The sequence below is a fragment of the Phodopus roborovskii genome, unplaced genomic scaffold (assembly GCF_943737965.1).
Source record: "Phodopus roborovskii unplaced genomic scaffold, PHOROB, whole genome shotgun sequence".
Classification (NCBI taxonomy): Eukaryota; Metazoa; Chordata; class Mammalia; order Rodentia; family Cricetidae; genus Phodopus; species Phodopus roborovskii.
In genome coordinates, this window is record NW_026126482.1 from 19408850 (window position 1) to 19421017 (window position 12168).

Below are 12168 nucleotides of genomic sequence, written 5' to 3' on the forward strand. Positions count from 1 at the left end.
TGGCACAATATCTGGCTGATGAGATGTGTCTAGGAGGCTTTGAGAAAATTCTAATGGATGGGTCCTGCGGCCTGGGAATATTGGATGGAAAGTCAAATGGAAATGAGGATGTGAAATTATCCAGAGATTATTGAAACTCTGAGGTGATAAAATTTAAATTACAAATCAGATCAGCATAAGATTCATTTTCACTTAACCAATTTCTGAAATGTGGGGTTACAAGCAAAATAGTAAAAGATGGCGTTGAAAGTGGCTTTTCACAAGGTGCAACATTTCCCCCCCCCCATGGAAAAAAATGGGTACCACTAGAGGTCACTGCAGTTATTAGCAAGAGGTGGGTAAAGCCTTATAGCACAAGGTCTTGCAAATCCTAAGTATTTGCCAGTCACAGGAGCTTGACAAAAGACGAATTTAAACACGCCAATGGTCTGCGTAAATACACTACTGACTCTGTTATGACGTACCTTTCTTTTCTGCCTGGTCTTTCGGGCCTTGCTGGAGACTGAGCAGCCAATTCTAATTACAGAAGCTGTGGTTGTGTGCTTATCATAATCTATAGTTATACATTGCTATCATCTTTACTTGTCTCTGCTGTTTTGTGAGACCCAGACTGTCATTGTCATTTTATAGACCATGAAACTGAGGCTCAGAGGACTGACATGGCTAATGAGTGACAGAATTGGGATGGAAACAAAGGCCTTCATTTTAACAGCAATCTGATACCATCACCAATGCAAGAAGGTACTTGCCTGTCTCTTTCCATTTTAAATGATGATGATGGTGAGAGAGACTCGTGTGTGTGTGTGTGTGTGTGTGTGTGTGTGTGTGTGTGTGTGATTGTGGCAGTCAAAGGAGGACCTTCTCTTCTTCTTCCCTTATGTGGGTTCAGGTTGGCAGGCTTGATGGCAGGCACTTTTTCCCTCTGAGCCATCTCTTCAGCCCCCGATTCCCATTGTCATAACAGCTGGAAGTACTGTGTCTATGGAGAAGTTCAGGAGTGCCTGTGTGTGTGTGTGGCAGTGAGGATATGTTGGCATCTGTTACATCACAGTGTGGTAGCCAAGCAGACCACCAATGTGCTGAGCTGCAGGGGTGTAAACTTGGGAGAGAATGGGTAGGGATGAGTATAGAGAGTGAATCTGGCAAATTCAAGGTAAGAGTTATTATTATTTGACACATCAGCAGAGCCAGACAAGCTGATCATGAGTCCGTCACTGCAGAGTGATTCACAGAAAATGAGAACAGATTTTTCCCAACCTGCATACCTGCATCGACACTGGACCAGCCAGGGCAGCAGCAGTGGTAAGTATTCAAAGCCAAGAAGGAGCCTTTTCTAGAAGATCTCAGAAGGTGGGCCAAGACCCAGGGGCTGTGGTTCACACCCTGCTCTAAGTAGCCGAAAAGCCCTATTGGCTAATCAAAACACACTTTTTTTTTTTTTCTTTTCAAGGAATGATGGTATCTTCGTATTTACATAATACTGGTGTCTGTGGCAGGGCTGCCTTAGCAGATGAAATGGCAGCTGAGAGAATTGAAAGATGCTCGCCCTAGGTTATACAGCAAGTCCACACAGAGTGCAGCACCCTAGTTTCCCAATTTCCACTGGATCCCCCCTCTGCCTCCCAGCATCCTGCTCGATCTTCCTTTGCATGGACCCTGGAAGCCCCTTTCAGAGCCTTCCCTCCCAGGTCGCACTCTCAGGAAGGTAACAGGGATGGAGGCACAAGGGAGAGCATGTGGAGGTCATGAAGAGCCCTTCTTCACGCTGACCCCTCCACAGGCTGGGTCACAGCTATCCCTCATGCAGTTGTCACGCTTGGCACCTGGCTGGCGTGTGCCTCTGGAATGGAAAGTCAAGAGACTTTCAAAGTTTCATATACAATAACAGGAAAAAAATTAAACAAAGGAACCTTTCTAGCAGCCGTCCCCACCTCTGAGCTGTTCCTTTGCAATGGTGGCCAAGGCTCTGCATACTTAAAATCCCCGGAGAGCACGGGAGACTATAAACCACATCCACTGTTTTCTCTGCCCCACAGTGGAGGAAATGCTAATTGTTAAAAAACTTTCGATTCTAGCATTGCTTGCTGCATTTCAGAAGATTCTAGAATGGCAAATGGAGTCAAGAAAGCAAAAATAATATAGAATGTGTTTATCTCATGACTCCTACCATTGACCATTGGAGCAGATTTTGTCAGAAAAATAATAAAGTAGCATTTTCGTTTTTTAGGTTTGACATATAGAGGACAACAAAGGTAGCAGACTGAAGGCTGTTTGTAACTTGAGGCTGGAAAGTAGGGTTTAAAGGGAAAAAATTGTTCAGAAAGACGAGACCCATGCTTGTTACCCCAGACTAAAGCAGGAGCATCACCAAGGGTTCAAGGCCCAGCCAGTCTACACAGTGAGATCATACCTCAAAAACCCAAACAAAACAAGAAAACTAGGTACAATAAATAGTGTATGTATGTAGTGGCCCGTACTCCCCACTTGAGAGGTTCACTGGTTGTTACCACTTAAGAGAATTTTCATACCAAAAATATTGCTTTTACAGTAAAGCCCATCAGATGGGTTTAATTCAATTTTCCAGACAATGGGAATGGTGGGAAATTCTCTGGACTGATGTCAGAAGCATCAGTCTATGGTGCATGCCAACTTCTCAGGCCCTCCATGTCTTTCCTTATACAGTCTGAAAAGCAGTGGCCTCTGTCTTATCTCATTAATCTAGATTGGCCTAGAACCCATACTGTAACTAACTCTGGCCTCAAACCTGTGTCAATCCTCCTGCTTGTACTTTCCAAGTTTTGTGGCTATAGGCAGGATCTAGTATATATGGTTTAATAATTTTTTTTGAAAACACAATTCCATACCATAGACCCTTTGTAAAGATCAAAAGAGCATCTAAGACTAATAGAGAAATCCAATAGCTACTTTTGTATTATTTTTCATCTAACAATTCTGTTACATAATCCTACTTTGTGACAGAAAACTACACACAATTTTTGGAAGGACATATATAATTGCAAACAGGAGGTAATGCTAAATTATTTACTTTAAGTCCTCATATTGGTCTAGAGTCCTCATTGGAGTTACAGTGGCCTGTGTGTTCCTCTTACCAGGACAAAAGCCCTGGCAGTCTTAACTCCTTTTATTTTCTCATGCTCCACCCCTAGCCAGATTCATTGCAGTAGGAGAACCTGTGGCTGTTATCTCTGAGCTGTATCTAGAGCCTGTCCACCTCTCACTGCCTCTGTCGGTACCTGTCTGGCACTAAGCAGTATGCAGATTGCTGAGAAAATCTACCTGCTTCAACGTGAACAGCTACCCACAGACTAATTCTCAAGGTAGCAGACAAAAAGGACAGGTTAGACCGTGTCCGTCTCCTTCTCCCACCCTCCTGGGCCCCTATCCCACTAAGGGATACAAATCCCTTGAGTGGGCAAACAGGCCTCTGCCTAGGGCCACCCTGGGCTTCTTGCCTTTCTATGAACCATACAGTTGTCCCCTCATTCAGATCTGTCACACTTGTGTCAAGGAGCCATTTCCTCTGGTTGTGCTCACATTTTTCTCCTGATTTCACGCACTCTCTTGTGTGTCCTAGAGGTCACTCCTTCAGTGACATCTTCCCTTAGCAGCACATTGAAAACTGAAAGCTGCCCTCACCCTCAGATAAGACACTTCTCTGTTTTGTTGGTGTCTGAGCTATCTGCCTTCTGATATGTAATTCACTTCTTTGTGCTTTGGTTTCTGGCTGTCTTCCGCCTTCATTATTTATCAGCCTTAAAAGGTAGGGGTGTTTGCCTCTTCTGTTTTCTGCTCATGCCTAGGTCTCTGTCTTGTGCTAGACACATAGCTCCTGCTCTATGAAGATTCACTGAATGAATGACGTAGCACACACCTAGGTATTTGCACTCCCAGCATGCGACTTCCCTGGAAACTAGATCACCTGCCTGGCCAGCTATGTCTATTCCAAGGACTATCAAGACAGGTATTCTACGTACCTTTTGTAGGAGGACACGGGGCATCGGGTGGCTCTGTTCAATGTCTAATAAGTACTAGAGACAAACTGTCAAAAGACCCGAGTAACTATCTTTTTGGCCATTTTTTCATACCCCCCAACCTTTCCAAAAGGAAATGGTAAATTTTCAAAGTTGGATTACTAGTATTTTTGTATAGCTTATGTTATTATTTACCTGAGTTTCATAACTTCCATTCTACATTATAAAATTATGGTTTTTATATTTCAGACAGTTTTATAATTTAGCCCAGGCTTGAAAATTAATGATCTTTTTCCCTCACATTCCTGGACTGAAATTACAAGCATATGACACTCTGTCAGGCTTAAAATGGTCACTTAAAAGCCATGTGTGGTGGCTATAATCCCAATAATATGGATTGTCTTAAACTTAAGATCAACCTGTTTGTTACAGAATGAAACTCTTTCCCCAAACAGCAAACCATGTAATTGTCATTTGAAAGACTAATTTGTCCAAAACAGATGAACTCATTTCAAACAGTATCATTTGCATAGAGAAGTGTATCTTTTTACAGTTTATTTTATAAACACAGAGGCTCTACCCCAACTAGGCTTTCTAATATCTGCGATTATATTACTGTATTTAAATTCATGAGGTTTGCAGTCACAGCTCAAACTCAATTATCACTGCAGGAAAGGCTTTTTCAGGCATGAAAGATGAAGACCCAAGTTTAGATCCTCAAAAAAAAAAAAAAAAAAAAAAAAAAAAAAAAAAGCTGGGCACAGCTCTGTAATCTCAGCGCTGGGGAGCTAGAGATAGGAAGCTTCCTGGGACTTGCCAGCTAGACAACCGAGCAGACTAGGGGAGATCCATGTTCAGTGGGAGACCTTGTCTGACAAAATAAAATAGAGAATGACAGTGGAACACACCTAAACTCAACCTTTGATCTCCACAGGCACATACACACATATATCCCTGCACCTATAGACACAAGTACACAGCACACACACACACACACACACACACACACACACACACACACACGACCAAGGATAAGAGAAATGAAATTACAGAAATCACATCTGGTACATTGTCGGACAACACAGTCCTGTTTGGCCCTCAGAAAGATCTTTTGAACTGTCAGGTGAATTCAATGCACTTCCTTCATCCCATTACAGTAGACATCAGGGCAAATCACCCCTCAGGAAGCTCAGGTACCAGGATAACTGGAGCACTTTTCATAAAAGATTGAATTTGTGGGGCAGTGCTAAAACGGCTTCTCTGTTTATCCAGGTACCTGGGAATGATAGCGAGTCCTGATGCTATCAGGGTGTCACCTTCGTGATGATGCGCGATGTGGCAAGACAGAGGCTGTTTTTCCTGCTGCTTTTCCCAGGGTAGCTTTCAGAAAACAAGACATCAGCTCTGTGAAGCAATGCTCCCAGAGCTTATTCACAGAACTGTGGTCATAACACAGAGAGATGTTCGGAAGTTATCAGATCTGTTTTTTCCCTCCTGGCGGGATGACACCATCCATACACCATGTTGTAGGAGACAACTGTCGGGCTCTAATGCACTAGATCACTGTTGCCCCTGTGGTAACATTAACCGTCCATGCCACACCTGGCTTAGGTCCTTGCATTCCCAGAAAGAACACAGCTTCCATGGGGCCATAAAACAATCCGATGAGGGCTATAATTAGCAGAATGAACATGGTGTTATAAGTTTGTGGAAGAAACCATAACCAAGTTCACCTGGACATGGTATGTCTGAAGGATGGGAAGGTCAAGGAGAAATATTATCAGAGAAGTGCTGACTTTATGGATAATTTGAAGAATAAGTTGGACATTTCCTGGCACAGATATTTAATAGTTATTCCAGGTTGTCTCAGTTTAAGAAGCATAAGGCATGGACATCATGCCATGGTTGAAGGATGATGAAAAATTTCCCTTAGTGACTGTGAAGAGGATAAAGAGGAGGAAGAGGCATTTAGAAAAGTAGATGGGTACAGATCTTAAATGATTCACTGTGTTGCAATGAGAATTTTTATAAGGATTTGGATTTTATCCTCAAGGCAATGGGGAGCATTCAAGTGTTTTAAGAAGGGCAGCAGAGAGATAAGATTTATCACCTAGAAAGATCACTCTGGCACTGTTTGGAAGCAGAATTGGAGGCTGGCCAAAACAGAGACAGAGGTATGAGGAAGCCTCTATTTGCCACCAGGTGGGAGGTGAATGGGACTGTTCCTATGTTGAATGGAGAAATGAGGTTAAAACTGGGAGACATGCAAGAGAAAGACCCAATAAAACCGACTGTTTTGTGGGAGGAAGAAATGCGAGAAGACAAACTTTAATACGAGTAAAATCACATGAACATGAACAAAGTGATGGAGAAAGAGGTTTGACCTGGTATCACAAACACTTAGGGGATGTAAAGACCATAGGAGACATCTAGAAGAGAAAAGACTGACAAGGAGTTGATGCATAGAGATGAGAACATTCAGAGAGGAGAGCTGGTTAACAACATCGGATGGTGCTGAGTAGGAGGAGGATTGAGATGACTTTATAGATTTGTCAAGGAATAGATGAATAAAGTCAAGGGAAGGCGGGAAAGATGGTGTGTTTTTTTTAATAAAAGTGTGTGTGTGTATATGTGTGTACATGCATATATGTGTGTCTCTATGTGATTATGTGTTCATGTATGTACAGGATATGGAGGTGTGTATATGTGCATACACATGTGTGTGTGTGTGTATTTGATGTTCCAGATGGAGAAGAGCTTAGTTTTCACACTGACCCCAGTGAACAGAGCTCTTCACAGCAAATCTAACAAGTTTCAAGTGAGATTGGAAGGGTCCAGATCTAGGTAGTTGAAGAGAGATTTGGCTTCCTCGAAGACTAGGGAGATGGCACTCTCCTAGGAGGCCAAGAGATGAGGTGGGAAAGATTGAGTATTTTCATGACTCTTTGTCCTGAGAAACACAAACTAGTTCAACTCCCGTCAGTGAGTAGCTGCAGGGTGGTGTTGATGGTTCAAAGATCAAACCACAGAGTCGATCACTCTGGAGTACCACAGGCAATGTGTGGGGGTCCATTTGAGTTAGAAATCATTAATGGCCATGTCCTGCCCCAGGCTACTGCAACTCTTGTGAGTCCATGTTCATTCTTCAGAGTTCAGTTTGGCCATCTTTTGTTTTATTCTGTGATCTATGGTAGAAGTTAACCTAATATTTTACTCATTTTGGAATCTCTAGACCTGAATGGCTAGAGCATACAACATGTTCAATAACTGTTTTCTAGAGATGGGTATTACATAGAACACCATTCTCTGATTCCTAGAAGAAGAGCCAAAGCTCATTTAAGTCACTGAAGTTAGTTTCCTCTTTTCATGTATCTTCTTCTCTCTCCTGTTTTTATCTCTTGGCATCTTTTCTATCTGCTTTTATTGTCTATTTTCCATGTCATCAGCAATTCCCTTCATCTTTGAAAATTTTAACTGCTATGGTGGTGCACAGCTAAAATCTTAGGTCTTGAGTTCAAGGCCAGCCTGTGCCTCCATAGTGAATTATAAGCTAGCCAGGGTTGCATAATGAGACCCTGCTTTAAAAGGGCCCCCAAAGAGTCATCTTTGCCCTTAGCTATGCTGTTGTTTTCTACTAAAGCTCCACTTCTATCAATAATCTAATGTCAGCACCACTTACAATGTGACTCCTGCCAAACATGTTTGCTGTGAAAATGGAAGACACCACCACGGGCCTGGGGAAGCCAATGAAAGGCCACCCCAATACTTCTTTCTATGTGGTTGTCTCTGCACATCTGTTAATTCCCTCACTGCTTCTTAAGGAGAAAGGCATCATCACCCACCACTTTTTCCTTCCTGGGAATCAGATGATTTTGCCCATTATTTGGGAAAGAAATGAGAAAGAGAGAGAGAGAGAGAGAGAGAGAGAGAGAGAGAGAGAGAGAGAGAGAGAGAGGAAGCATGTAGCACATGCTGAGCAAGTGTGTATGTGGAGGGCAACCAGGCTGCAAAGTATCAATTGCACATCTCTCTTCCTCTTTCATTTGGTGGCAAGGTCTTTGCTTCCCATTCTCAGCAGCTGTGAGTTTTTCTAGAACTGGTGTCGATAGAAGAGATCCCTGAAGGTTCTCTGACATTGTTGGTGCCAATACTGAGCCAATATCTCTTTTCTTTTAAATACCCTTGTAATTCTAACATGAAATGATGGTCATATACCTGTGTAAGTAGAGACCAACAGGAGCAGATGGAGGGCCTACATAGAAAGAAGGAAGCTCTAAACCAAGAACAAAATGAAAACCCCAGAGTAATTCTAGGGGCCACCAGAGTTGGCTCCCCTTCTCCTATGCCTGAGTGGGGGAGTCTTTCTCTACAGAGGCTTTTGGATATGCTGCCACGTGTTGAATAATTCTGGATAGTTCTTCTGTCTTTACAAAGGTGATCAACCTCAGAACCAGCTACAGAGTTTCCCTCTGCTGCTAAGCCATGCTTTACAGAAATTTATAACGTTCTTTTGCATTCGTAGGAGTTCCCAATGCCAACATGGAGAACTTGGGTCTTTCATTCTACCTATTCTTCTAAATCATTTTTCTTCAAATGCCTTTCTCTCAGTGACTCCATCATTTGTATTGTTAGGAGGAACTTACAGAAACCGGCAAATATTCAAGGCTGGGTTTCCCTGACAGATGCTGAAACCTGCTCATTAGACTCTTCATTCCCCGAGACTTTCATAGCTGGCTCCGTTCCTCGCTATCTCACTGGCAGAGCCACAAAGATATTGCACCCGGGTTTTCCATCTGACCTTCACTCAGATCAGTTCACCCACCAATCAAAATGAGCAGACACAGGGAGACAAAGGGCCTCACCAACACCAACACTTGTTCCCCAAGTCCTCAGGATCTTTTTCCTCTTCTGTTTCCACTCCATCTTATTTTCTTCCTTTCCCACATAAACAACTTTTCTTAAGAAGGCTATGTCCAAATTAAGATTTGAAGAAAAGAAGGAAGGGAGGAGGGAAGGAAGGAAGGGAGGGAGGGAGGGAGGGAGGGAGGGAAGGAGGGAGGAGAGGAGGAAGCAGCCCAAGCTCCATGTACTTGGGCTTGTTTTTAGGACAAGGCTTTCAAAAACACCAACTTCTGAGCTGACACCACGTGTAGAAGAAACAGCCTCAGGAGAACTTTGCAAAATTGCAACATGCTTGGGATGGTCGGAATTTAACTTTGTGTTATCATCACCCCTAAAAATAGTTTCTTTTCTTTTGCTAATAACATTAGAGAACGCCGATAAAGTCAGCTGAGAGGGTCAATAGAGGAAAGCTCATAAATTTCAGCCTTCCACTAACTCACAAAGCCACAAACATGCATATTGGGAAATCGCAAAAAATTACAGGACCCAAGTTCTGTGATGTGAAGGACTAGGATGCTTTCATCCTTCTCCTCCTCAAGCCAGGTGGAGGGCCTGAAATGAATCCTGCTTGATCGCTATCTAAATTAACTTTGATAATGCCAGTTCACTTATATTGCTAACTTACTAGTGGAGGAAAAAAGAAGAAAAGAAAAAAAAAAGAGGAAGAGGAGGAAGAAGAAGATGATGAAGAAGAAGAAAGGCAAGGAAGAGCCCTGTTATGCCCTTCAGACTCAAAGCAGCAGGCTCTAGGCATGGTTCAGAAAGCACCTGACCCCGCCCGCCAAGGTGGCTGCCTGAAATTTAAAGCCTGAAACAGCAATGCAAGCATCTGTAGTTCCTCCGCCCTCTACTGGCGATGGAAGGTGGAGACAGCAGACTACTTAGTCTCCCAGCCAGCTAACTGATAAGGAATACCTGTCACAAACAAGGTAGAAAGATGACACCAGGCTCCCAGAAGCTGTCTTCTGACCTCCATATGAACACTCACAGCTACATGCACACTCACCCACTCACAAACAAAATGTAATAGTAAAAACGAAATGACAATGTTAATTCTAGGCCCACCTGTACAACCCACCCAGGGTAGTTTGCTCCTGGAGCCAACCCATATGTCTTCTTGCACTAAGTGGGGAACCAGGACTTCCTCTGCTTAGGCACACCTATAAGGACAGGGAGCCTCCTCCCTGAGATTCTCAGCTTTGGTCTCAAAGCACGGGGAGGAGCGCTGTCTGTGGATATATGTGTCTCCTGCATGCATGAACTCACAGCAGCCTTGAGCACCTACACAAGACCTGCACAGGACCCAGGCAGCTAAAATTCCCATCTTGGATAGGGAAAGAACTACTGAGATCCATCTGCAACACCATTGAAGAGTCATGTTTTACTTGGGGCAGGGGAGGTTGCTCATTACTGTGGGAGACCCCACACCTGTGCACATGTGGGCAGCACTAACAAATACTAAAAAGAAGAGGGTGCAAAGTTGGGAGGGAGCTGTGTTGGGAGGTTCTGAGGGGAGCTAGGGGAGGTGGAGTTGGGAGTGAATATTGTCTTAGTACACTGTATACATGTGTGAAATATAATAATAAAATGTATTTTGTAATAATAATAGATATTATCATTACACTGTAGTGATATCTTGTTTATGATCTAACAAATAAGCCTTGCCTTGCCTGAAGATCAGAAGGCAGAGCTAAGTTACTAGTTAGCTATACGCTTAAGCCACTAATTAGCCATAGAGGACTGGCAGTGGTGGTCACACCTTTAAACAAAGCACTCTAGGGACAGAGGCAGATGCATCTCTGTGAATTCAAGGCCACCCTGAGCTACATGAGAGTGAATCGCTCTAAAAGGGAAACAGAGCTCACACCTTTAATCCCAGCACTAGGAAGGACTATAAGGCAGGAGCTCAGTGTAGTCTCAGAGAGCAGGCCGAGGGTTTTGCTGGAGAGCATTGCAGTCTGCAGCCACACTGAAGGACAGAATTGCCCCTCTTTGGTCTTGGCCTTGGTTGAAGTGAGAACTCTCTAGGAGTTGGCTGCTTTGCTTTTTCGATCTTCAGCTTGAACCCCAATATCTGTCTCTGGGTTTTTATTATTCATGCTACATTATATGGAAGTTCAAAACAGAAGAAATGCTGGCCAAGGGAATGAGGCTCCCTCCAGCTTTCTTCTCTCTCTTTCTTCTACCCACCCAAACCTAAGCACTCTCCCTCCGTCCGCCTTCCATCCCCCCATTCCATCCCCCCATTCCATCCCCCCATTCCATCCCCCCATTCCATCCCCCCATTCCATCCCCTCTTCCCCTCCCACTACCACTGTTGTTTTCTTTGTGGCTGGTGATTTCTTTTGTTAGCAATTTTCCATGTCTTTCTCTTTTTCCAGTTGAAGCCACAGACTCTGAAGATCCTCCCTCCGTTCTCCCTAGTCACAGACAGCCTGTGGGATAACCCTGTCACTTTCACCATCCTATACTTTTTTATTTAAGTGTGAGTTTACTGCATCATTTATCCTCAAACTGTGGCACTTTGGAGAAGAAAATGGAGGTTCTGTGGGGCCAGCTGCTGCTGGCAACCTGTGACCTAAATACCTTCTCCAGTTGCTTCTTGAGGGCCATCTGGGTTGCAAAACCCAATGACTTCTCTTCTGATTTCCATTGCCCATTTCACTCCACACAGAGCATCTCAGCTAAAACTCTGTTTCTCCAGGCTGAGGGAGGAGATGAAGACACACATTCAAGCTATTTCTTCCAAAGGTACATCTTTAAAAGATTAGACTCCCAAAAGCATACAGCTGGGCGTGAAAAGTGTCTGCCATGTCTGCCATCTTGCTTCTGCTACATGTTCCTTTGGGGTCCCCTGAGATCTCTGCCTCGGGCACCTAGACAGAACTTCAAGTACAGTAAAAACAATGCAAAATATATATTGTCAAAATGTGATAGATACAAAAGAATCTGCAAAACATTTATACACGGTTTAGAAACCAGCAATTAAAAAAAAATAGAATATTGCCAGCATTTTTGAAACCACCCTTCTTACTCGTAAATCTCAGCAATTGTGTTCCATTTCCTTCTCATTGCTAGAGCTAGCTAATGTCTTTAATTTCCTGTACAGTTTATGCTGTGAGCCAGCCTTACTTTATGGGTTTACTCAACCCCGCCCGTGTGTGTGTGTGTGTGTGTGTGTGTATGTGTGCGTGTGTTCAATAATGTCTCTCTGCTTTGGAGAGTCAGCTGATACTTTCATGTAATAAGTAGAGAGAACTGTCATTCTTCCTCA